This window comes from Seriola aureovittata, chromosome 1 (genome assembly GCF_021018895.1).
Source record: "Seriola aureovittata isolate HTS-2021-v1 ecotype China chromosome 1, ASM2101889v1, whole genome shotgun sequence".
NCBI classification, from domain to species: domain Eukaryota; kingdom Metazoa; phylum Chordata; class Actinopteri; order Carangiformes; family Carangidae; genus Seriola; species Seriola aureovittata.
In genome coordinates this window covers 11,469,879-11,497,440 of record NC_079364.1, presented here as the reverse complement: position 1 = coordinate 11,497,440, position 27,562 = coordinate 11,469,879, and positions in this window count along the sequence as shown.

The following is a 27,562-nucleotide window of genomic DNA, read 5'->3' as shown; positions in this document are numbered from 1 at the left end:
AACATAATTTGCAATGGAAAAAATAGTTCTGTAGGAAACATGCAGCTTAATTACTGTATATGTAGTGGCACTTAATGGCTTTTTTTGTCCTTATAAAGTCAGTGTTCCAATGCAGGAAGTAGTGTGGCATTACAAAGCAGAAAAAACTGTTGTATCAGCATTTTAAATATTTAACCAACACCACAATGTTTCCCTACCCACAACCATAAAAACCATAAATACCCATAAAAGCAAATTAAAAAAAAGAATTGACTGTTAAATGTTTTGCAGCCACATAAACTATAAACATTTTGTGTTTTCAGGGGACATTTAGCATGTTTCATCATTGTGGTGATAAGAAACATAAACTACTAGGTTGGATTACGCTTCTAAATGTATTAATTTTTAGTTGTATATAAATGTATTTTATATGAGATACAGATGAGTTGGTGTGTGTGTGTGTGTGTGTGTGTGTGTGTGTGTGTGTGTGCGTGCAGAGAGATGCATTGGTGAAACTGCTGGAGGCAGCGTGTCATTCCCAGTGTGGATGAGAGAGAACGTATGACTACACAAGGAAATGGTAGAGCCCCGTGAACAGATGACCTGGTGATAAGACACTTTAATTTGTATTTCTCGGTGTGAATTTGTGTGTGTGTGTGTGTGTGCGCGCGTGCGTGTGTGTGTGTGCGTGCGTGTGTGTGCGTGCGTGCGCGTGCACCTGCGCTCTGTAATGGGACTATGAGATTACATTTTATTTAGTGTCTCATGGTTCGCTGCTGTTGCAAAATCACACCTTTATAATCCTGCCTCGCCTCAGAGTTATTCTCTATGCTATTACTTTTCTTTAAATACCCAGAAATCTAATTCAGATGTTGTTTTAACACCTCTAATGCAGAGCAGAATGTTTAGGTAAAATACAAATTTTGTGCTAAATGTTTCCCATTGTGAGACCCTGATCTTTGTTAAACCATACAGCAGTAATTTAGCTGAAGTAAAGAAAGCTCTGCGCCTTGCAAAAAGTGTGGTATGTGTTTGTTTGGGTGTGTGTCAAAGAGAGTGTGACAGAGAGAGTGAAACTGATTTTTACAGTTTTTCTTTTTCTTCAGGGCACTGTGTTTTTAAGGTTCATATCTCCCAAGTGTCTCACAATATGTCCTTCTTTTTAAGTCAGTGAGGAAGCCTTTCTCATGATCAGTCCACAAACCGCAAAGGGCAAGGTTGTGACTTCTGTATCCTATTGCCTATCCTTCCTCCAAGCGTGCACTTGATCTTAACGCAGAAAGACAGTGCAAACAGCTTCGCTCAGATCTGAGCCAGGATGTGCAAGCAAGCCTGCCCTTCCTCTGCCGTTACCAACCATGGAACTTGATTTCTTTTGTGAAGTGTGTGTACTCAGACCATAGCCTCCATAACACATTGCAAATCTACTCTCGGCTTTCTTGAAGGACAACGCGCATTTGCTCTTTCGCAATAGATATGCTTCTCATAACAGCAGTCAGTGGAACAACAGTGAGGTATGCCCTTTCCATGACAGAACCCTCATTCATCATGAGGACAAAGATCCCAAGTTTATTTCCACTCCACTTCTTAGATTTACGTGAGAAGATTGCACCTTGAAGTGAGACTATACTCTCTTAAAATCTGTGGAGTTTTTACTGTTTCAACTTTACAGCCACTAGCTATCAGCCAGTGATGCATTTCATTCACACTGTACAGCTTTATTGACAGATTTGACCATAGCAGTGACTAAACATTTTCTTTTTTTTTACAGATATCTGGCCTCATGTGGTATAATCTTGAAATGCCTGCAGTTAAAATGAATACATTTTCTTTCACCCCTCATTAATGACACTCATTAAGACCACACTACTTTGAGCTGTGCTATAACCATGACTTTCATATCAGATTTTTGATCAAGACAAAACAGCTACACATAACACATCAGTCTTAAAAAAAAACAAAAAAAAAAAAAACAAAAACGCAATAGTTACACTCCATTTTGGACGATTAAGTGAGGATTCGGTGCCTTTTGTGGCTTTAATCAATAACTGGCTCGTTTCACTGAAAAAAAAACTTGCCACACAGAATTTGAGTTAAAGACGATTTTGCTTCATTTTTCAGTCCAACAGAGAAGTGGCTGGTTGAGTGAACGTGAGTCTGGGAGCTGTATTCTCATCTGCACTGCCCATGATAGCAGTAAGATACATAATGATGTTATTTTACAAAAGTGCAATCTTTAGGCGGAATCAGGGAAATGGCATCCATAAGTGAGTGAGTATACATTGATATATATATATATACACACACACACACACACACACACACACACACACACACACACACCACTATCGTCACCATCACACCTGATTTTTGTATGCTTTATAGCCTCGCAGCGACTGTGTTTACCTATTCAGGGTGTGCGTTGCTGATAGATGACAACAGCCAAGCTGAGAATGGTGATGAGGTTTTGTTTGTGGCATAATGCAGAGCCAGGTATCAGCAAATACAAGGGACCTGTCATTATCTAAAACACCATATTTCCCCTGAGGTACTCTGAAAGATACAGAACACTTGCAGACATGGTTTCTCACTCTCTTTCTCTCTCTCTCCCTCCCAATCTCACTCACATGCTCCCACATAACACACAATAATTAATTTAGCAGAAACAGTGATGCATTATTTGTTAAGTTATGCTGTGTTCTGAACTGAATGAACAGTGCATTTCACATCTCCAGGGACCTTGTTGTTATCTGTGCATGTTGTTAGGGCTAGATGCTTGTAAGGCTATTATAAACTCAAAAGTTGTGTGTGTGAAAGTTTGTATCTTGATATACATACCTGCCTTAAGGGATATTTTTCACTCAATCTTCAATCATTTCAGCACTCAAGTAAGCATACCACTCCATAATGATTTACTGTGTGGAGTTTTGGCTAAAATATGGACTGTAGAGTTGTGACATGACAGCCGAAAAAAAAGAGCTCCCACTGAGAATGTTTAAAAACAAAAATCTGACATGTCACATTAGGGGGAATTGTTAAAGGTTTCACACACCAGCTATTTTCTGTGCTGCCTGTAATATGGTTCTATTTAGGATGCTGTTTTTCTTTCCCCCCTCCTGCATCCCCTTCCCCTCTCTCCCTCTGTGATCCATATCATTGTTCCCCGGAGAGGGAAGAAAGGTGACAAACAAACCTATTCATCATCAGCAGGTTCTCCTGGCTAAACTGTTATCCGAGCTGAACTCTCTAAACTTTTCCCAGTGGCCTATTGTTTACGGCCGCATCCTCTAAATTTACACCCACCGTTTGTTTTATGAAGTGTCCATGGAGGGTAAGAAAGGCAGATAGAGGCCTGATGTCAGCATATTTCCCTGTCCTGCATCTATACTGTGATGTATGGTTGAACAGAGCCTCTGTTAGAGCCCTCCTTCTTCATTTTTCTTAACATGGTGCTATTGTTTTATACTACCTAGTTTTAGAAATACAACATCATCCTATTACTAAGCACTCTGAGGAGGGCTTATTGTAAATGATTGGAGGTTATTCAGAGGACCAAAAGGGAGGGAGGGGAGTTATACTTGGATCCGGAGGAGGGAGCAGTGGGGAGAGAAGAAATCCAGGAGCCTTATTGGCTTCAGAGATAAACAGTGGCACTTTATGAACTACTATCGTCAAACTTCTGGATTCAGTGTAATGAAGTCAAGCTGCCGTGTAACAGCTTCGATTTAGGGCGAGTTCATTATCTGTAATTGTTTCCTTTTTATTTGTTGAGCTTTTGTGTCTTAGACACACTAAAAGCAAATGCAGATCATTTCGAATGGTTTGTATTCAACTAACGTTCGACTCACAGCGCGACATCAGCATTAGCAGCCCATAGTTGTTTACTGAAAAGTCATGCAGGGGTGTAGCAGAGTCTAAATTTTACTCAATAAACCCTAACGCACTGACGACACAAGCAGACTGGTCTGTTTTTAAATTTCACTCAAACAATACACATTAGCACCAAAGCCATTGTCTGTGAGTCCTTTTTAATCAAAGTCCGAATTGTCACAGTGACAAATTGAATTAATTCCAATTTTGCTCCCTCTGAGTGACAAGATTCCATTATACTCATGGGCAGGCTGTCTGCAAATTGTATTATGACCTGATGTCTCCATGTGTATTTCCAAAGCACCCTTTGAAACACAGGCGATGGTGTAACCAAATGATTAATTGCCATGGAGGAAACAATGTGTTGTGTTGTTAATATTATCTCTGCCATTCCAGAAAACTCTGAAAGGGTTAAATGTTCTGCATTTGCTACATCATCATGTATTGTACTGTGTATACAAGATTTATCAAATATATTTGTGCAGTGGGTTATTATTGAGTCTTCACACTTGAATTACCTAATATCAAGTAGCTAGACCTGAAAATTAGAGCAAGGAATGACAAACGATTAAGACTTAGGAAAAGAAGAGGATATCGTGCCAGATTTAAAACATCAATCAACTCCTTTCCCTGAGATGCTCTTTGAGTGTGAAGCTGGGTATAGGTGAGATAAAGGCGTAGTATTTGACAAAGATTTCTATCAACTTACACTTTTCTTCTCACTATTACCCAGCTGCCTTTTAATAAATGGAGTGCTGGATCAATGAATGACCGTATCCAGCAGAGAATCGCCGTGCAGAGACATTCAAAGACTGCTGAAAAATTAAAGAATCCTCTCTGTGTCTTTTTTTTTTTTTCTTTCCATCTGTCTTCAGTTCATTCTTTCTTTCCTTCATATCACCGACGCACTTCATACCTCCAGAGTATCCGGCCCAGAAAAGCCTGACTATCTAAAATGATCCATCATTGTAAATCTGCCAGCTGTTGTTACAATAAGTGCTCTCGGTACCTGTTTATGACGTCTCTCCAGATGTCTCTCAGACGCAGCAGGCATGCAGCGCATTCACAAATCCTCAGCACCCTAGTTGCAACAAATTAAATGACTATTTGTTAAGTTTGAACCCTTCAATTTATTTAAATCATAAAACAAAGACTCTATCATTTCTATAAATTTACTTTATTTTCAGAATCCTGAAACGTGTTTGCATAGGTAACATGTTGGGTTGTCATCCCGCCTCCTCATTCACTGCCGTGAGGCTCTTAGCTGTAGTGATGCAGTGCCTGTCTTTGAAAAGGCTATTCTGCATACACAATTGCTTTGTTGGACATATACCTTGTGGCAAGCTTTCTGCTGATGTAGTAGTATTGCAGACAGATGCAGGGGTTACTCTACTCAAACAGGGTCAACATCTCCCCTGTGGTGCTTTAGTGTCCAGCTACCAACTGGGAACAGAGAGGCAGAAAAACACTGGTGTTTATGTGTGTGTGTGTGCGCAACAAATCAAGAGAACACATGGTGAGGAAGCCTTTTCGACGTGACTCTGTTGCAATTAGTGCTCAAAACCCAGCACATACAGTGCAGCCATTAAGTTTACATATATGCATAACATTTTTATAAACAACAGGGAAGCGCTGAAAAATGTGTGCATGTCCCTCGTCTGAGTGCCAGTTGGTGTTATAGGACTCTGACCTTTTGCTGACAGGGTAGGAGAAAAAACATGTGTAGTCCCCAGCTGCTTTGACACAGTGATGTCCAAAAGGCCTACATGAGGGCTATTCAGCCTTTGGGAACCAGCAGGGGGCAGGGCGAGGGGGTCCAGATGTGTGAACACCCTGGAGCGATTCGTCAACCATGGCCTTGGATGACATGACCTACCCTTGGGGCAGGACGCAAGTTTGGTACAGTATACTGCTGTACAGGGAGTGCACTGGTGGCTTTGGATGAGTGTGTGTGTGTGTGTGTGTGTGTGTGTGTGTGTGTGTGTAGCTGAGCAGTCACATATGAGACGAGTCACACACACTGCAGAAGCCTAATGGCACAGAGGATTTCTCCAGTGCAGCTCATCTGGAAGCCTTGTGCTGTCTGGATGAGACAGAATAGCAGACAAGTGCGGTTTGGAGACAAAAGTTAGTTCATCAGCATGAAATACTGTGCTGAGTGAGTGCCCTTTTGACTATTTTGAGTCTACTGTACCTTATGAACTACAGCACACAGGATGCCATTAGAGAAGGAGATTGCTTTTTAAGTGCTATCAGTACAGAGTACACTGTTTAATCTGAGGAGATTTATGGAAGGCAATCACCCAAGTAAAAATTGTAGATGCCATTTATCAGGGAGAATGGAAATTACAGCCATAATTTTCACAACCGGACACAGATGAGACCTTATAACCACATAAACCCCCCTCGAGGTCCCTGGGCTCGTTTTTTTAATGTTCCTTCTCTGTGTTAGTGTGACCTGGAGGACTGACTGCCTGACTAGCTTTCCACATCCCACCCCAGGTCTGCTCATTACCCAGCCCTCCCCTTCAAAGTGTCCCAACGTGAGAGGGACTAGTTTATGAACAGGAACAGAGGCTGTCTGGGCTGCTGTGATTTTGTCATGAAGTGTATTTGGCATGCTGTTGTTTTTTTTTTTTTTTGTTTTTTTTTAACAACTGAAAAATGCTGAATATTGTTTGTCTATCCCATAATGCCTCCCCAGTGTGCCATCACCAACGTTAAGAATGGAGGATGTAAGGGTAGCTCTGCCTCAGCCAAGTACACTACACTGCTGTAAGTACTAAGCGTCTGCATATTTTAAGTGCTTTTAGGAGGATAAGATAAGAATAACAGAGAGTGAGGAAGATGGGTTTAGGGTGTGGCGGGACCAATACCTCTCTCCCCACCTTCCTGAAAGCCTTGGTGCCTTTGAGCCTCCTCCCTGATGAATAACCATGTCACACAAAAATGGATGTTTCAAGTAAAAGCACCCTGAAAATACAGTTTAGAACAGCACGGCAGATGAAATAGGCTGTAAAATGGACCATCCATCATATTGTCTAACAAAAAGTGACACATGGGGAAGGGGTTTAAGGCACTTTTCATTAGGCTTCTGCAGCACTGGCTATCCAGATCACAAGACTAAATAATGACCTCTGCACCAAAAGTTTTTTTCCAACAAATGGGAGACAGAAGACATACTGTACTCCATACTCTCTCCATCTCTCTCTCTCTCTCTCTCTCCCTCTCTCTCCCTCTCTCTCTCTCTCACACACACACTCTATCTCTCTCCCTACAGGAAATAAAATGCCATCTATTTTCCCTCTGCCTGTCTGCCTGTTCTTTATATAAATCCCTGCTCTCTGGCCGAAGACAGTGAATGATATAGATTGTTCTTGGAAATGTACAGCAGCACAGCCCTGGAAGAGAATTTCCACAATAAGTGTCCTTGACTTGAAATCTATTGAGACTGCTTGGTTCGGAAGACAAAATTATTTTCGGGGGTCTGGCAAAGTTCCTATGAAAGGAATACATTTGATACATCCTCTAGTGAATCCTGCCGGCATGAGAGCTGATGAACGCATTGATCTGCACGTGTGCTGCTGATATATAATTATGATGACGTGACTGAGGATTTTTGCACCATCTTTTAAACAAGCCGGGTGTGAATAAATCACAGTTCATGACAGTTCACTGAATAACCTCACCACCTGTCTTGTTTACAGACTTTAGGCATGTATATGTCTGTGCAGGTATAAACCACCATTTATTGCCAAACTTCATCTGACAGCTGAACAGCTCTTTTTTCTTAACACTTAAGATGTGTAAGTGAATAATTAAGCATAACCTTTTACCTCACTTGCATGAATTATACAAAAAGGCATAATTAGTCTGAAACGCCTGATTTAAATTTCCCTAAGCTCTGCTTTTGTTTTTGAAGTTCATTCGTTCTGAATTTGCCTTTAAAATTAAAAGGTTACAACATTGGAAATATAATTGATTAGGAAGCCCTTGCCAGCACCAACTGAGAAGTTTTGGCGCCTGGGTGGTTTGTCAGGTCTTTTGTAAATGTAGATTGAGGACGTGCTGCAGTGTAGGTCCTGTCTGGTAAAGATAGCCTATGCATTTTCAACTTTTTGCTGCTTCTTTCATGCTATGAAGGTTTTGTTAATTACAGCAAAGGATGTCCAACACAAGGTAAATCCAGACGAAAATCAAACAATGTATATCATGTCTAGAAAACATTCCTCATAATTAAAAAAAAAAGAGGCAGTGACGGAGATGTCAGTGTGGTAGCCTTTTTTCTGCCTTATAGTTAAAAGGCACTTCCATTACTTTAAAAGTATCATGCAGCACAGTCAGCAAAATTAGGATTATTAAACTGAATATTTATTCTGACATTAACCCCGGTAACACTGAAAATGTATCATTTATCCCCCCCCCACCACTGCAAGGTCATAAAACTTTAATTTCTGTGAAACAAGGTTGTCAAAGACCAGTAGAAGATTCTTTAGTCATTGATTTATGAAATAGAATAGACTAATTACATACTGGATAAATGAACCATGGAAGAAGCGGAACATTTGCATTTAGCTTTCAAAAGAGAAAAGAGACAGTGTGTGTGTGCGTGTGCGAGTGCAAGGGAATATGCATGCTACTTCTTGCATCCTCTTTGTCTTACCCTGATCCATTTCAGGTCCATTGTATTGTCAGTTTGATTTATGTGGCGCCACACTTGCATCTCCCTACAATGTCAACCCTATGAAAAATATATGCAGCTGTTCATATAATGTGTGATGATATCAACGCTCTGATGAATGCCTTCACTTCGATCTCCCTAAATAAGATGACTCCCATCCAACCCATAGTGGCAGCCATTAGCAAGCCACTCGGCATGCCTGGAATGTTAATAGGATTAGCATTAGCATTTCATTCAGGTCTCCTACCTGTCTAGTATTAATGCTTTGATCTGCTCGCACAGAGAATAGATACTAGGCCTGTAACAAGGGCTAACACATGTCTTTGCTCCTACTGGTGCTAAGTACAACAAGAAAGGAGGACAGGTGGAAATGTGTACAGTTAAGATTAATTCATGTGTATTAGAATATAATCATGATGAGGGTGAACAACGGCTGAATAGGGGTTCAGTGTGGATTGACTGAAGGACAGTTCTCTCCTCTGGATTCCTACATAGAGGAAAACACACACACACACACTCTCTCACTCACTCACACGTGGCTACAGCTACATTAGCTCTTTCCCTTCAAAGCAGTTAGCAGCTTAACATGGCAATGAGAAGTTGGCTTTGAAGTTATGTGAATATTCACGTGGTCTCTGTCACAAACCACACACACATATATATATATATATATATACACACACACACACACACACACACACACACACACACACACAGATGAACATCAGACGCTGAAAAGACTAACATTCATTTCATGTTTAAATATACTCAATGCATCTATAAGGCAGAGAATAGAACGCATTCACAGGTCTGAAGCTCCACGATTTGAATAACAGATGAACACTTTCCTCTGTGTGCTGACCGTTGATGCTGCTCTGACCAGCGGCTGAGAAGATACATCAGTCATGAGATTAACTGCAACCCTCTGCCAATGTACTTAGCTGAAGAGAACTTGAATCTATCGAAGTGGCTCCCAGGGGTTGTTAAGACAAACAGCTCGGAGCTGTTGAAAATTGCGCACAGTGTCTCTTGTCAGGAATTTTTGCGAGCGTCGGGTGGCCTCCTTGACACTTGTCTAAACAGGGCGATGTGAGCAGTTCCAAGGTGAGTTTTTAGGTCGCTTGTCAGTTGGAATGACAGTGGCGAAGGAGATGGGGCCACACCAGAGGAGGCAAGTTGACTGTGTGTACAGAGGGCAACTTATGTTAAATGACAGCTAGTCACCCTCTCAGCCTCAACAGTTTGCCTCAGCTGACGAGTGCAGAGAAAATAAAGAAAAAAAGGAAAAATATGAAGAATTTGGTACGTAATAGACAAGATGAATTGAATTAATATAAAAGTAATGGTCCAGAAACTCTACAGGTTGATACTGATCATGGGATGTAATCACATTATATCTCACCTAAATTGGACTAGATTAACTTGTGCAAAATCCAAAATGATTGGAAGAGATGTTTAAAGAGATGTCTGTAAATGTATATCTATATTTTTCTCACTATCAGCAATAGCAACAACAATGAACTGATGCCACTAACAATAATTGCCCATGGAGCCGAAGTCTGATGTATCTTTTTCCTCTGCGCCACAGACCTCCATTACTGGCCAAAAACTATTAAAAACACATTAATGTCCCTTCATTACGATAAACGCATGTTCATTTTGAATCAAGCCTGAACACACCCTCCTGCTGCTGTAAAAATTCACTAGAACACCCATACACATCCACGACTGAAAATAGTCCTTGACAAATTTGTTCTTGTTTGAGTAGTTTGCTAAAAGTGCCCAGTTGTTTTTGGAAATTATTTAGCCTTTTAGAAATCATTTTAAAGATTCATGTCTTCAGTAAAAACAAATGCGTTTGAGGCTCAGAGCAAGACGATTTAAGGGAAGGGAAGTCAGTAAGTCTGTAGAGATGGATGCAGTTTTCATGGGATTTGTTAACAATAAAAAAAATAATGAATACGGTCAGCCTTAGCCTTTAAGCAGATAACTGAATTGATTGTGATAACACAAAAAAAAACCTTCATGTCTGGGTAAAGCCTGGTTCATTTTGCATAGTAAATGTCACATTTCATTTAGCTCTCTACAATTACATCCTACTGTATGACTATTAGTAATTTGAAGAGAGGAAATTCTCCATTAAATAGTGGAGGTTAAGTGTGTTACCTCCTCCATCGTTCTTGCTCTAGCCTTTCTCCCCTTTTACTTGTGCCATGCACTTGAATGCGTACTGTACATCTATTCACACCCACACTCCATATATTACATTGCACACATTCACTATCTGGCTCTCTTTTTTTTTTGTGGCTCCATCTCCCACACGGAGAACATACCTCTTATTCTCTCTGCCTGATCTCATGCCTGCTGATGAGGGGAAGAGAGGACCGTGGAGGGGTGGGGGAGGGGGCTGGGGTGGGGCTTTGATTTGACCTGCAGGTGTTTCCCCGTGAGCACAAAGACCTCTCCACAGGTCGATAATGCACACACTAATGGCTGTGAAGTGACTGGCCAGGAATGAGAAATAGCCCTCATCAGTTAGGGTAATGGTGTCCCTGGGCCCTCTCAGCCCATTCAAGGGGAATACTGTCAGATCTGTGGGCTTTCTGTGTGTACCTGCTCATGTTAATTACAGACAGTGGCGCACAATCTCGTGTTTCATCGGGCCAATCCCTTAGTCGTATATCATCCTCATGAGGGTAGCAGCAGAGGGTGAGAATTAATAAAATAAGAGGGAACTCTTGAAAGTGAAGTGTGTAGAGAACTGTATGTGTGACTTATTTATTCACTGAGCCTTTGTTACATAGCATGAATATGCTTTCATCAGTCTGGTAAAAATTTGTAAAAAGAGTGGCGAGCTGGCTCTTTGTTTTTCAGCCCGATGCATGATGGTTAAGATTCATCAAATAGAAATTAACAGCTAAGCACAACATTAGTTATTCTGTGTCTTCAAATATTTAGTCTTTACAGTCAGTCAGTACATTCAAGTTAACATCCACATACTGGACTCTATAGTACTGTTGTAATTCATCAGCCAGCAAACAGTTTGTCCATGAAGATAAAAAGAACAATAAGTAACAGCTGAAGGACACTGAGAAAGCTGCTATCCTTTTCACCCAGTACTGCTGACTTGAGTAACAGAGCTATAACTCAGTTCTGCTCCATTGTGCTGGGACAGAGTAGAAGCCAATCTAACATCCAATAGTCTTTATTCTGCTACTTTGATCATCATGTTAATGGCTGAAAAGTAAAAGCTTTAGAAAAAGTCTGACATCAGCTTGATGCTCTCACGATAGGACTTGACACCGGGTTTAATTTCGAGACATTTTTAACATCTGAAGATCCCCGTGGTCATGACCGCACTTAGTAAAATGGAATAGCCACGATAATGATTTCAACAAAACGGCTCACCTCCTTCACCTCCAGTTCGACACTGAGAGTTGCCATCAGGCAGGACAGCTTGACATTATGCTAAAAATGGCATCACAGGTTGCGCGTCCTTGTGTCTTTGCACATGCAAGTCTCTGGATTTAAATGTACATGCAAGTTTGTCTCGGTACAGCGGGGTGTAGTGGGCATCATCGCTCTATTTTTGGCAACAGCGACAGATGCCTTGTTTACACAAATCATCACACAAAAGGAGGAGGGATTTTGGACTATATACTGCATCTTTATACTGTATATATATTTATACAGTGTGTGCATATATATATAAACACAGCAGATATATAGAGAAATATAAAGATATGCACGTTGATATATTGGTCTAGATATATATAAATAGTGTGTGTAGAAATTGGCCCACATGCAGCCCTGAGCACAGTTGGAGACTGAGTGGCTTGGTGAGTCAGATAATTGAATGAGTCAGCCGTGACGAGGCAAGCACATGCGTTGAGGGAACAAGAAGTATCTTTACTCTGAATAAAAAAGCAAGACAGGGAATGGACAAAAAGGCATGGATGTTGTGCATGTAACAAAAATGGTAGAGCAGTGAAACAGTGCTTTGCGCTCATGCCTCTACTTTCTGACCACGAAGAGGGGTATGGTATGACTATCTGTCATGCTTACCAAAAAGATCTTTGTCATCAAAACCGTTAAATATTGGCAAACAGTTGCTGATGTTCTAAGTCGCTGGGTAACATATTGTATCACTCATCAGAAGAATGATCATTAGTTTTCAGAGGTTAAGGGAATCTGAAGCACAGTGTAGACCCAATGTTATGCTCATACACTGACGGTCTTACAACAAATGAGGATTCAGATCAATACATTAATTCCTTTGCTTTAATTGCACTTATTTAACTTGCATGACTTTAAGTAGATTTTGCTTCCTTAATTATGCCTACCCCTAAACATCCAATATGCACTTGAATTTAATTAATGAGGAACAGTTAATTTTGTACCTGCATATCCGCTTTACCACCAAAATTACATATTCAGATCAGATGCCTTTTGGGATCACGGAACGATTGGTCAGTCGGTGTTTCCCCCCCTGGTGGCAACCTGCTGACAAACAAAACGAGAGACCATCTTGCAATGGGATCAGTCCAGATCACGACGCCTGTCAACATGTTGACAATCTGACCATGACCATGAGTACTCACATTATCACACTCGTGGATTGGACCAAACTCATCTTCAAACTCGACCCTCATTTTGATCTCATCTACACACCTACAAAATTTTGTGACTGCATCTTGCACAGGTGTGATGCTACCACGGTGACAAAAGCTGTCAACAGACATATGAACAGCTGCCATGCCTGTCTCTGTGGTAGCTCCTGCTACAGTAGGCGTCTCCAGGACAGCATTTTGCCATGATGTCACACACATTCACACAGACTCACGAGGTGAAAAGAATACCAGCTGTTGCCATGAATAGAAGAATAACCATGTTACGGTGCTGACCTTTTTCTTAGTCTTTCATTTTGGAAAGCATTTCTAAATACACATTCTTGTCCGTTCACCTTCAACACGTCCCCTACAACTTTCCCCCTTTTTTTATCAGTGTGATTTTGGTGTGCATGCAGGAGCAGCGGAGCCGCAGGGACCCTGAGCCTTTTCCAAAAAAAAGCAGAACAAAGCAAAGAGAAATCCAAAACCACGAGATGGAAGTACTTCAATTACTAGTCTGTTTACCTGTATCAAAATGTGACGGAGAGAGGTCAATTTCAAATCAAACAAATGAAATATTAACCAAGAACATTCACAAGTAAGAAACTGCTTTTGGCAATCTCTTTGATGCCCGCCGAGTCAAAGCTGCTGAGAGAGTTGTTTTTATTTTTTTCAGGACTTGATAACCCAGTTTGCAAAGTCAAGGAAGGAGAACTCGTCAATGTAAGGACCATTGTGTGAACGTCGACATTGTTGTTGGTGATACTGTATGTACCGATTTGAGAAGATCACTGTCGTCTACGGCACGTCCTCAGTAGAATTTTTTGATGCAACATTAACCTGCTGTCTGACTTGATGGATGGCTCGTTGTATTGTGACATTGCTGCAGCTTCATTGTCACTTTTTTTTTTTGATTTTGCAAATAATTTTTACACGAACATCATTGCACCATTGGCTCTGATGAATCAGTTCATCAGTTAGCAATTAGCTGGTGAAGTTGTGCGGAGCAATTAGGAGATAAAGTAGCAACTATTTCCCTCAGGAGGTGGTGGAGATCAAAAAAAGGCTAAAGGCTAAAAACAGAGTGAATATTGAATTGACATTCGTCAGGTGGACACAAACACGACTCCAAATGCCTGTTAATGCCGCTACATGTCTGCTTGATGTGTAAATAGCCACGTTTGCTTTTAAAGGTGATGCTGTGTCAATACTGTGTTCACAGATTGTTCTGCTGTTCCCAAGTGGCTAAAATATCAGTTAATTTGATCATCTTAAAGAAAATTCAGGTCTTTACACAACAGTTTTAAGTGTTTTTCCACATCAGTTAAATCTTAATGACTGTTTTAGTACATGTAACAAATGAAATAGTATAGTGTCCAGAGTTTCAATCATTTTAATCCTATTCCCAAGATTAAGCACTTATTTTCTTCGCAGACCTACACTTGCGATTTTCCTGTTATTAAACAATATGTTGTGTGTATGTGTGGGGGATGTATAGAAAGCCCTTGTGCTTAAATATCTAACAACATTTATAAATCCAAATGGGAGAATGTCAAAGAGAGAGAACTGGTAAAAATAAAGTAAACTTGCCTGCCAGAAAACATCAAGAATGCATTAGATGGTGACGTGAGGAAAATAAACCCCCAAGATTTATTACAAAAACAATGCAACACATCCAAACTAGCTGGGAAAAAACATATAGTGCTATAGTCTGTATTACAACCCACAGAGTGGTAGCCAGTGCAGTCTATACTATACTAAGCCATCACTCATGTGACAGAGCTGAAAAGCAAAAGTAATGGCAATTTCTATAGAATCCTGGTTTTGAAATCTTGAGAAGTTTCATATGATATTGGACACAGTGAATGAAGTCCATGGACTTTATGATTATCTGGTACAGTCATCTGCCTTCAAAGCAACACTTGAAACTACCCTACCTTTATTTCTCACAATGCCACTTGCTGTTGTTGAAGTGCCGACTTTGACTGAAATAGGTTTCCAGGCAGTACCTGAAGTAACTCCATTTTCGCAGCAGTTCGATTAAGATGATGACATGGAACCATTACAAGTAGTGATGGAAGATTTGATGACCTGACATAATAGTTAATGTACTCTCCTTTACTTGTAAAATGGATAACTACGAGCAGTGTGACTTTGAGCACAGTGTGAGGAACGTTCATGCTCAAATATTACCTAAACCAAGGAGAAAGGCTGACATTATTGGACGCACGACATGATCTGATGTAAGTTATGCCACTTGTCCTAGGAAATACTTCTCAAAGTCAGTTTCTCTGTTTACATTCCTTCTCTATGAATGATTACACTTTCATTACTTCATACAAAACCAACACAATATGATCCATTCTGCTGTGTCTAATCCACATTTGAGTTTATTAGAAATACAGTCGTTTTCCTTCGGCTCAAAAGCAGTCCAATAATAGGGAATGATCAGCCAGACATGCCCTAGCATTTTTAGAGTGATACATCCATGAAATTGGATCCGCTTCTCACACTTTCATCCCAATCCGTTATTAATATTCTATATCATCCACACTCTTCCTGTGCTGCATCCCATACTGTTTAGTGGCCTTGCAGGAAACATTTGGCTTACGATTACACAAGCAATTAAAGTGTGTTTTACTGTACAATAATAAGACTGTTCTAAAAAATAACTGTTTCAAAGACAGGTCTTAAAGGCAGGAATTCCCCCTTTGAAAGCATAAACATGTCCATAAAATTCATTCATTACATATGGCCCATTGGGATTGATGAATGTCAGTGTCTGTCTCTGAGGGGACGCTGCCTTCTGTGTGTATGCTTTGCTGCTATTGTCACATTTTTTTTATTTTATTAAATTATTTCTTATGTTGGGTACGTGTCACTCACAAACTTTACTGAGCCAATTCCTAAAATAGTACCAGTCCTGGTCCTATTTTGCAAGTTGTTTAAAAATTTGGGTAATTTCTTTTTAGCTGATTCAGATGTACATTTGTAATAAAGCTACTACAGTGCCTGTCGTTAGGGGCTAATTGCTTGACCTATGTTAAACCAGGTTCCTCAGCAATACACCCATGATGTTTGAAGTCAATCGGATAAGCAGTTGACAAGAAAATTGAGCCAGACAGAGATTCCTCCATTTATAGTTAGAGACTGATGACTGTTTTGTTGGTGTTTTATCCAAATCTTGTAAATCATAAACATATTGTTCAATAACACAAATATTATAATCATCTAGTTGTATTAAATACCATCTGACAGGCTTTATTTTTCTTGCTGACCGAGGAGGGCGAAGGCCTGCCCCTCCCCTGCCTCAGACTGGGTAGTACTCAGCCAAGTTAAGGCATAAAGAGTAATGATTTATTAGGGTGATAGCAAGAATATCAGGGTAAGCTAATCAGAGGCCGGGTCTTGGTGAAAAAAAAAACTTTTCTGTGGTTTTGCACTTTAGATACAATGGTTATGAAATTGTTTTTAATTCACAAGTTGAAGATCATAAGCAAGGAAGCCAAAATTGTTTTAAACACGAGTTGCAGAATTTTGCTCAGGATCAAACACAACTACAAGTTAATGATGAGACACAAACAGGAGGTGAGTGGTTTATAAATACCTGTGTTATCTAACACTAGAAAACACCGCCTTTAAACGAGCTGTTCTAATTACACAAGTTGGTCACCATAAATAACCACAATGGGTAACGACTCAGCTGCTGTGACTTTGGCCTTGTTCAAATCTGGCATTAACATCCGTCTCTGGCGATCCGATCACGAGTGGACAGCTTTAAGTATGTCGGTTCACACCTGCCATTAAAATGCATCTCCACATGCGATTCCAGTGACCACTTGTGATGGGATCGCACTTCCCTGCTTTATATGCAAATAAACACATATGCATTGTTGTTTTTAGCCAATCTGACAGACGGGTCTGTTGTGTTTGTGTTTGTGTGTGTGTGTGTGTGTGTGTGTGTGTGTGTGTGTGTGTGTGAGAGAGAGAAAGAAAGAGAGAGAAAGAGGCATGGGCTGAGTGAATCATTGCACTCTGCACAGCTCTACAATGAAAAAAGGTTTTAGCCATTTGAAATAGTAAAATCTTTTCAGTTCATTATGAAACAGTGGCAGGACTGTTTAGACAGTGGCAGAGGACATTAGTAGAGTAGACGGTCCTTCAACGTGGCCCAGGATGCATTTACACTGCCAAAAGAATTCCCATATGTGGCCCAGACCACCTCCGGATGTGGTCTGAGTGATCGGATCTCAAGTGCGTCCTCAATGCATCTTGGATGTGTTCACACCTGAAGTTAGAGCTGTCTTGCTGTGATCGGCTCATCTGAGACGGATGTCAATACCAAATCTTAACAGGGCCATTGTGACCACTGACCAAACATTTTCACACTTTCAGAAAATGCTGTGAATGAATTCTGTTGTAATGAATACCTTTCACACCATTCACAGAGCAAGCTGCCAAGGACACAACCATTAAGTTCATGTAACTTCTCCTGTCTAAATGTGAACATTTTAATGTGAAAAGACTTGCTTGTTGTGATTAACAGTCATCTTCAGCTCTATGGACATTTTGGTTTCTTTCATCTTACTGTGTGTGTGGCTCTTCTTGTGGCAGTTGACAATGACTATTGATCGTTGACACACTTTCATAGTGGTGTTTCAGTTGTGGCAGCAGGTCACAGATTCCAGGCTTACAGGAAAACAAATTATTGTGCCTACAGTTCAATGTCCACCATTCAGGTACACAGCCAAACCTCACAGCCACTGTCAATTGGCTAGAAATTACAGAATTACAGAATGAAACCGAATGAAGCTTAATGAAGTGAATATCTAAGTAATACAAATGTGTGTTCCCATAATGAATAGACATGAAAGGCCCCAGACTCCCATCACCATCCCTATTATTTACTTGGTGACTGAACAGACCAGGCAGCCAATTACAGGGTCCGTCAAACTGTCAATCATCGTGAAGCAATTCATAGAAATCAAACAGTAAACTGTCACAGCGACATTATCAGGTGCTGAGGAGAGAGAAAAGAGGATTATCAAGCACCAGTTTAAGGAGCAGGATGTGTCACTAAGGAGGAATACAATCAATGTTGACTCTGAAAATTGAGGAAGATGGAAAGAAAACTAACCTATAACCCTATGGCATTTCCCACACATGTTGGCTGCTTATTCCCCAATGGATACAGAAATCACGCAATAAACTAGATTAAGATGAAATGTGCTACCACGTGTTTTACTCTGTGCAAGAAGATACCACCTGGCGCCAGCCAATAGCAGGGTGCAATTACAACAGCATTCTTTAAAAGCTGCTATCTGTCATTTTCTGCGTGCTCAAACTTTAAAATTGAATACTACATTTTTGAGTTGCGGTGGCGGAAACCATAACCAATGCCATCCATCGAAGGGGAAACACAAGGATGGGGGCAGCACAGGACGAGGCAGCCTGGGATTGTTCCCACAAATGATGATGTCTGGTCAAATAATAATAATATATTTTATTTACAGGTGCCTTTCAAGGCACTCTAGGACATCTTACAACACACAGTAAGAGGATTATGGTTCCTGGAAGAGCACATAACCAAGCAGAAAGCTTTCAAAAGCCATGGAGAGATAATGGATGAAGAATACATGTATAAACGGAGCTTTCTTCTTGGCTGTGGCTGGTTTGGAAAGGAGAATAAAATTTCCACTTTAAATCCTTTACCATATTCTCCTCCTCTCTTTCAATTTTGATACCTTTGCTGCTTTCATCCAACTGGTCCAGCACCAGACTCTGCTTGGCTTTATCTCTGTCTTACTTGTCGTCTTCCATTTGTCGATTGTTCACATATAGATTGATCCCTCTGTTTCCCCGTGTGCCGCGTTCGCCCTCAAACCTGCTGCTCAGTGACCGATCAGCTCTTGTGTTTTTACTTTCTGGTCACAGATACTCTTTTTGTTTGACTTTCAAATCTATACCTGCCTGACACTGTGCATCTGATTGCTTATCAGTTTGTGATCCTCAGTGTCTGTAAATCTGCTGATCTCATATCCGTCTGCTGGGTGCTGTCTGCGCTTGGGCTCTTCAGGAACGTTACAAATCCATTTAAAGGTTGGCAGGTGTGCTTATAATTGCAATCATGGCTGTTTGTTTGCTGTTATTCACACACACAGGAATCAACAGGATTGTCGTCGGTCCATGTGGTTTGCTGCTCTAATGATACAAATATCCTGATCAAATCAGACTGATCTCATTCACTTGAATCACATATTGCTTGTGTGTTTCTGACTCAGAGTTGTGAACCTCAATAGTAGCTAAAGATCAAAGGCTGTGCCCTTTGAAACAGTAATAGTAAATCTCTCCCTCGATGGGTAAAAGAGACAATGAGAGCAAGAAGGGTGAAGAAAAAGTGCTTGGTATTGGAACATGTGTTTGCTTGGAGGGGGGATGCATGCCTGCATGTGTGTGATTTCATGTGTGAGTTAAGTGAGTATATGTTTTATTACTGCTCCGGCGTCACCGTTTTCTCCAGTGTATGTACCCTGTTTACTTTGTTCTTCTCTCCATCTTCCCCATGCTGTGTTGGCCCCCTTTCAACTGGCAGCTTTCCAAAAAGAACAGCTTCCAATATTAGTGTACTTGAATGCACACAGACACAGACACACACACACACACACACACACACACACACACACACACACACGCATACCATATATACACACATGCTTTGAAAATGATCCTGAGACAATATTACTAAGTCTGGTAAAAGTGAAATTGGCTTGGACACAGCTATCTCGAAATTGTGGGTCTGCCAATGAAAGTTTTACCATTCCTTTCTAAACTTTTTTTTTTTTACACTAAAGTGAAATAAATACAGTGTTGTCCTGATTTTGTGAGTGGTATCAAATTTACTGCAAGATCTTTTTAATGCAAGGACAAACCTTGCGATAGGCTGCTCCTGGTCCACCCTTGCTCATAGAACCAGGGTTACAGTTTGCAGTCGTATTTCTTGTTCATGTTGCTGCACAATATGCAGAAATATATAGATATGTAGCCCAAATTTGCCACAAGTAAACTGGGGTTACACATTTGCCCATTGCTTCATGAGTATAAATGCTAGCTTGTCATAAACATGTTTATTTTATCAGTTGAAGGCAGTAATGGATACGGTCCGAGGCGTTGTGGCCACCGGTCTGCTGACCCGTCTCTGCTGCAGACGTGATTTCAGAGCAGGTTGTCTCTCTTGCTAGCTTTTTCTTGCAGCAGAAGTGTCATGGTTGTTGAGGCAGCCACACTTGCTTCTATTTTCTGGTCTCTCCCAGTGCTTTCTCTGGTATATTCCCCACATGCACTTCTGCATTCACCTGTCACCGCTGCATCTAATTAGCTACCATCCCTAGTGTATTTATGCCTTGTTTATGGCCAAGACATTGGAAGTTGGAAGTGGGAGACACATCAGTAACAAACTCTGTGCATTCCAGATAGTAGGCAGGGAAGACATGGATGCCCGGGTTTAGTTTTTTACTTTGCTTCTTATGAACACCAGAAACTTGAGCGGAGATAGTGCTTGACTCATTTAAAAGAAGACTCTGCAAATCAAACAAAAGACAGAGGTGTTTCACCACACTGTTCAGTAAACTGGCTTTTTAACTGCACGTCTGTACAGTTTTGGTTGCCTTGTACTATAGAGGCTGATTTGGGAAGCATATGTTATTCATGCGGTGTATGTGTGCAGCCAGTCTGACCTGTGACATCTCAGGCATATGGATACACAACACATGAGCATGCATAGGGACATGTGTATCAGGAATCTTACTTTGCCATTAAATATTCATGAGCTTGTGGAGACAGGTTGGTAGGAAAGCTAAGCACAATAATGCAGTACATATATACACTCACCAGCCACTTTATTAGGTACACCTATTCAACCGCTCGTTAAAGCAAATATCTAATAGGCCAATCACATGGCAGCAACTCACTCACTCAACTGCATTTAGGCATTTAGACATGGTCAAGACGATCTGCTGAAGTTCAAACCGAGCATCAGAATGGGGAAGAAAGGTGACTTAAGTGACTTGGAATGTGGCATGGTTGTTGGTGCCAGACAGGCTGGTCTGAGTATTTCAGAAACTGCTGATCTACTGGGATTGTCACGCACAACCGCTGGATACTAAAATATCCAGTGAGCGGCCGTTCTCTGGCTGGAGAGGAGAATGGCCAGACTGGCTCAAGCTGATAGAAAGGCAACAGTAACTCAAATAACCACTTGTTACAGCCGAGGTATGTAGAGGAGCATCTCTGAACGCTCAACACGTCGAACCTTCAAGCAGATGGGCTCCAGCAGCAGAAGACCACACCGGGTGCCACTCCTGTCAGCTAAGATCAGGAAACTGAGGCTACATTTCGCACGGACTCACCAAAGTTGGACAATAGATAATTGGAAAAAACATTGCCTGGTCTGATGAGTCTCGATTTCTGCTGCGACAGTTGGATGGTAGGGTCAGAATCTGGCATTAAATACAATGAAAGCATGGATCCATCCTGCCTTGTATCACCAGTTTAAGCTGGTGGTGGTGCTGTAATGATGTGGGGGATATTTGCTTGGCACACTTTGGGCCCCTTAGTACCAATAGCAAGGTGTACCTAATAAAGTGGCCGGTGAGTGTATATACCTTTTTATATAACTTATTCTGAATTTTCATAGAGGCAATAAACATTAACTGTCAGGCTAAATTACTATGTGCTTCCACAATGTCCAAAGCACTTGTCTTGCTGAAACAATAAGGAAAACTGCCATCACAATGTTAGACAAACTAATGTCCAGTCCATTAATGTGGACCATCTTTTCCTCTCGCACTATCCACGCCAAAAACTCCCTCAGTCCCTGTGCAATAGCCTCTCCAGTGTGCTCTTGGGGGGGAAAGAATGCAGTTTGCAGACTTCTCATTGTTAAGTCACCACTGACATAATGAACTGTAAGGCTCATATAAGTCTCTTTTGTCACAAGACATTCAGCTCTCTTCAGATCCTTTGGAATTCTTCCTCCACATTTGGTATACCGAACACGCAGCACAGCTTTTGAGAAACAATTGCAAGAGGGGATTATATAACATTTGTTAAGGGTATTAATCATTTTCTTTAAACCCCCATTGTGCATGGCATTGATGGGAACCCTGTCTTTTGCCGAGTAATAAGTAATGGCCTCTGTTCTCTCCTTGCGCCTCTGGGAGTTTCACAGACACAGGGATACATTAAACAGTGTCTGTTCTGCTGGTTTGTGAAGTAATGAAAGGATGGTGTGTAGAGAAATGAGACAATAGTTTGCTTCGTTTTTATACATCTAAGAGTCTAATGTTGAATGATCATGTGTATTAATATTTTGTCCTATGAGATTGTAAATTTTCCCACTTCTATTTTGGCCAATTATGTTTGTTCTTCAAACTACTGTATTACATGTTCTTTTTCTTTACTGCAATGTTGCATGTGGCCACCGCCTGCAGTATTGAGTGTGGTATAGCATGATGTATTTATGTATTTACAGCAAATGAAGCACAGGTTATGCACTGTAATATGAGCATGGGTTAATCCCCTTTAATAGGCTCTGTAAGAAGCCCTGCCACCACACTAATATTTATATGTTCTTTCCAAATCAGGACAATCCCACACAGTGCTGCCTATATTCACATCTGCCTACAGTATATTCACGTCTGAACAGCATCTTCAAAGTATGCAACTCCAGCAGGTGTTCAGTTAGAAGGACCCGTCTGTTCTGCTAGAACTAGGGTTTCAATGTGTAATGTTCAATTGGTTTCACACTGTTTCCCTCTAATGGATCCCGCCGCGATCCCCTGTTGTGACACCAGCACGGTAAGAAATGGACATGGACCTGATGACACAAGAGCTGACCAGCCCTCAAGGACCCCACCATACCAGGGATGAAAAGGCTGAACACAGCCTGACTGACGACGCACAGTAAATACACGACACTCAGCTGTGTCTATATGAGGAAAGGGGAGGGGCTGCAACAAACATACAGTGAATTAACATTAATCATTCCTCTCAGATTCAGCACTTCTGTCAACCAAAGCGTGTTCTTCCACTGTGCAACCAACCTAATCTGCCAGCGTAGACACAGGTGGGAGACAGTGGCAACCAGTGAAGCCCTATCTCCTGCCTGTCTGGCACACTGGTAATCTTGCCAGGAGAGACATCTTCCTCGCCACTGTCACACTAAAGCAGCAGGACACTTGAAGAATTCAAAGGGATCTATGCAAGGGTTCAGCTCCATGTTTAGACTGTGAAAAACCACCTCACTTGAACTTTTACCCAGCTAATGGGGACAACACCCAGTGGCCCAGTAGCATAGACCCCAAGAAACATGCAGTACTGGAGCTGAGCACAGCTCCCTGAAGAATTTGGGGCTGTGAATGTACATAAAAAAACGGTATAAAGCAGGGCAAAATGTAGCACCTTTCAATGTCCAAACAGCGTCTGTGCGCTGGCAGAGTGCAGAGATCACTCACTTTCTTCATCGAAGTCACAGCCGGCAATTAAGCTCTCTTCAAGGGGAGATCAGTTTAAGAGAAATGTATTCATCGGCTCACAAGAGAGAGAGAGAGAGAGAGAGACCTGAGCACCACAGGAAGCTCCCACTGGAGGCGAGATGGGTGAAGAGTCAATTCACTCAAGGCAGAAACCGTTTGAGGAGAGGGTGACAGAACAATGGACTCTCACCAAAACCGAAACGACAGAAGGAAACGGCAGATATGTATACCTGAAAGCTGGAGAGCGACACGTCGCTGTCGATGGAAGCCGGATGAAAGACAAGACCGAAGAATGTCTGAACCCAGCCATCACCTCGCAATTTTCACGTTCACACCGAAGATCAATGCCGTACAGTTCTCAAAATGGTCTCAATTCTACATTTTCTTTTGATTTTAAAATTATGCCTTCTATAACTTTAGAATACATAAAGTCAGAAGTCATTCTAAAAGCTGTCTTATATTTGTTACTTTACATTAGAAATATCACATACGGTGATATGGTGATGGTGTTATTCACCTGCTTCTGTTCTAAAAGGACTGAAAGATAACCTTCAACATGTGTAATTAGTTCTTTAATTCTTTATTCATAAAGTGACCCCTAACCTAATAAATACATGAAGTAATTACACATGGTAAGACAATACAGGTAACACAAGCAAAGGGTGGCTGCATAGACAGATAGAGAGATTCAGTACATATATTGATTTTTTTATTCTTAAATTCAAAATAAGGGTATGCAATAAAGCATCTGGCTTCAATTATATTGGGCATGAAACATTGACAACCTTAGATATAGGTGCTATGGTGGAACTTTATCACCACTGCACCTTAAGCTGAATTGAATGAAATCCCTTGGTTGTGGCCTGAGGGCCTGAAAAACAATCTGGACCTCAGAGGTGACAGCCCATGGATAAATAATGTAAATACTAAGAGACAACCTTTTATTGAAGTTTTTTGTGTGAGGGGACTATGAATGACTATAGTGAGCATCCCATGTGCCATGGGACAAAATGCTGTCACTGCACTGTGTGTGAAGGGCCTCGAGTGACATTTGTCAGTACGACTGACTAACATTCTAAATTAAGCACATAACCTTTATGAAATGATAATCAATCATGTATCACCAATACACAACCGCTCAGCCACAATGCTGTGCACACAAATGTTTTATTTATTAAAGTAGAGGCATAGTCGTTGTCTCAGTTAATTCCATTTGGTCTTCCATTATGCTGTTGGACATGTCTGCAGAGTCCAGAGCCAAAAAGTCTTATGACATATTTCACACTATAATTGTTTTTCTTGTCAACGCATAATCAAAAGTTAGTGAGCTAAAGGTGAAAAATCCACTCACTTAATGGCTGCCAACGTAACTTTTGTTATGTTAGTGTATATAAAATTAGGTAACAGTGACAGATTCTGAATATTTCAGGTTGAAAAAGATTAACATGACCCACCCAGTTTGACATAATGTCCTTTCAGACATTCACAAATATTGATGCACAAGTAAAAAAAAAAAGTATAAGACTTATAACAGCTGTGACTGTGATAGATGTTTGATTTCACAGTAAGTAACATTAGTTACCAAACTCACATTGTTTGAGGCCTGTGGGTGTCCATTGACTGCTTGGCTCACTTTTTAAAGAGAGATTTATGAGAAAATAGCTGCACCCACAGCACAAATAGCCACCGTGGACACCAGGCTTGGAAAGTTAGATGTTACTTAAGCTCTTATTGATGAAGTCAGAAGAAAAGTAACCTGTTGAGTCACATGACTTGACCTAAGTCAGACTTAGTAGAGGGGCTAGTCTGAAAATAATAATATTTGGATTGCAGGGGGAAAGAGAACATAGCACAATGCAGGTTCCACTTAGAGATGTATAGTAATAGTAATAACTGGAATGGCACTCAGTAGAGCGCATACCTCCAACAAGGCCAAATATTCCTGCACTTTAAAGAAAGTGATTAAAAAAATTCCTGCATTCGCCACTTTGACTGGATCCAAACCAAAATTTAATGGGTTTTTCCCTGGCCCATGCATTGCATAGTCCTACTGCAAAATAAACACACCCAGGTGAAAACATAACCTCCTTGTTGGAGGTAATAATAACAATAATAATTTTTTAATATTTTTTTTTAAATAAAAATAATAATTGTAGCAGTGTTTGTGACTTCCACAGATCCGGACTCTACATTGCCCCAAAATGCCCCACTAATGTTTTTTTCTATTAGTAGAATTTATAAGGTTTAAGCTGCTGCAACAATTTCCATTAATTTTGAAAATAAAAATGAATTTTCATGACCACTGTTTTTTAACTGATTTAAATGTGGAAAATGGGGTAGCCTTGGTAATCAGAATTTCATATAACTTGACTTGTGACTTGCTTGACTTAGAAACAGGGACTCGACTTGACTTGCTTGATTCTCACCACAGTAACTTGAGACTTGCTTGTGACTAGCACATGTGTGACTTATTCCACCCTCTGCTATTTTGAGAGGTGAAATATAATTTGATGCAACTATTCAATATGAAAATATAACAAACATGCTTTATTACATTATGTAATGTCTATGTTGCGGTGTGCAAAACACAGCATTTCTGTCAATGAATCATTTGATATGTGTTTTGACTGGGTTTCATTATGGGCACTTGGTTCAATAAAAACCTCGATCTATACATGAAGAGGAAACATGAGGCAAACCTACTAATAAAGTAATAAATGTAAATAATGCAATGTTCAGACTGTGTATGAATACAAATTGACATTAAAATGTATCTCTGAAATTCAAAATGAAATCCGTTTCATCTTAATGAGGTAAAGCACATCAGAAAGCTAAAATTATCATCAGGATTAAAGCTGTTGTCTCCAACAAGGATGCAAAATAGTCATATTGAAACACATTTTCAACTTCACTACATAACCTCCTATGTATGTACCTATGTAACCTCCTCTGTGTACAGTATGCCTCCCCTTAGTTATAGCTCTCTTCATTATGGCTTCGCATAATTACTTGGTATTTTGTCAGGTGCCACAGAATGCATTAACCATTAACTGTGTCTAACCAGCCGCGACTGTGTTGCTGGTGTTATTTTCACCTTGTGAGTCTTTGTGAGTCTGTGTGTGTGTGTGTGTGTGTGTGTGTGTGTGTGTGTATGTCACTGTGGCAAAATGTGGTCCTGTGAACACCTACTGTAGCAGGAACTACCACAGAGGTGGGTTTAAGTACTTTGTAGGTGTTTATATGTCTGTGGACAGATCACGACTGCGTCACAACCGTGCAAGATACAGTCACAAAACTTTACAGGTGTGAAGCTGAAATCATAATGAATGCTGAGTTTGAAGATGGGTTTGGTCAACATGTTGGAAGATTGTTTACAGTTCAAATAAATGTTGCCATGATGTATGTAAATGAACTGCAAATTTTGTGAATACACTTGCACAGATTGTAGATTTATGAGGCAAACAGTTGACACACAAATGTTTCCCCTTCTGTCCTGGGGGCTGATAAATACAGCATTTACATATAATAATATTAAATGTGATATATCTACGGACATACATGATAAAAACAGAAGCTCTTTGATAAATGAGTTCTGTTGGGCGTATAATTCATCTCCATGATTAACTTTGATTATAGAGAAACTGTGACCTGACTTAATTTATCACGAACATTCAAAACTGGCTACAGCACTAACAGGGGACCTGCTGTACTGGTCGTATTAAGTCCCTTAATATTTAGTCTCATCATTAGGAGATAGCTGAACAGTATAATTCACCTTGCTGAGTCTAATCAAGACCTCCTCTCTCTCCTTTTCCCTAGATGTTCCCCAACAAAAGCTTCAGAAGGCACAGGTTCAAACAAGAAAGGACGTGCCATTCTACAGCAGTTGA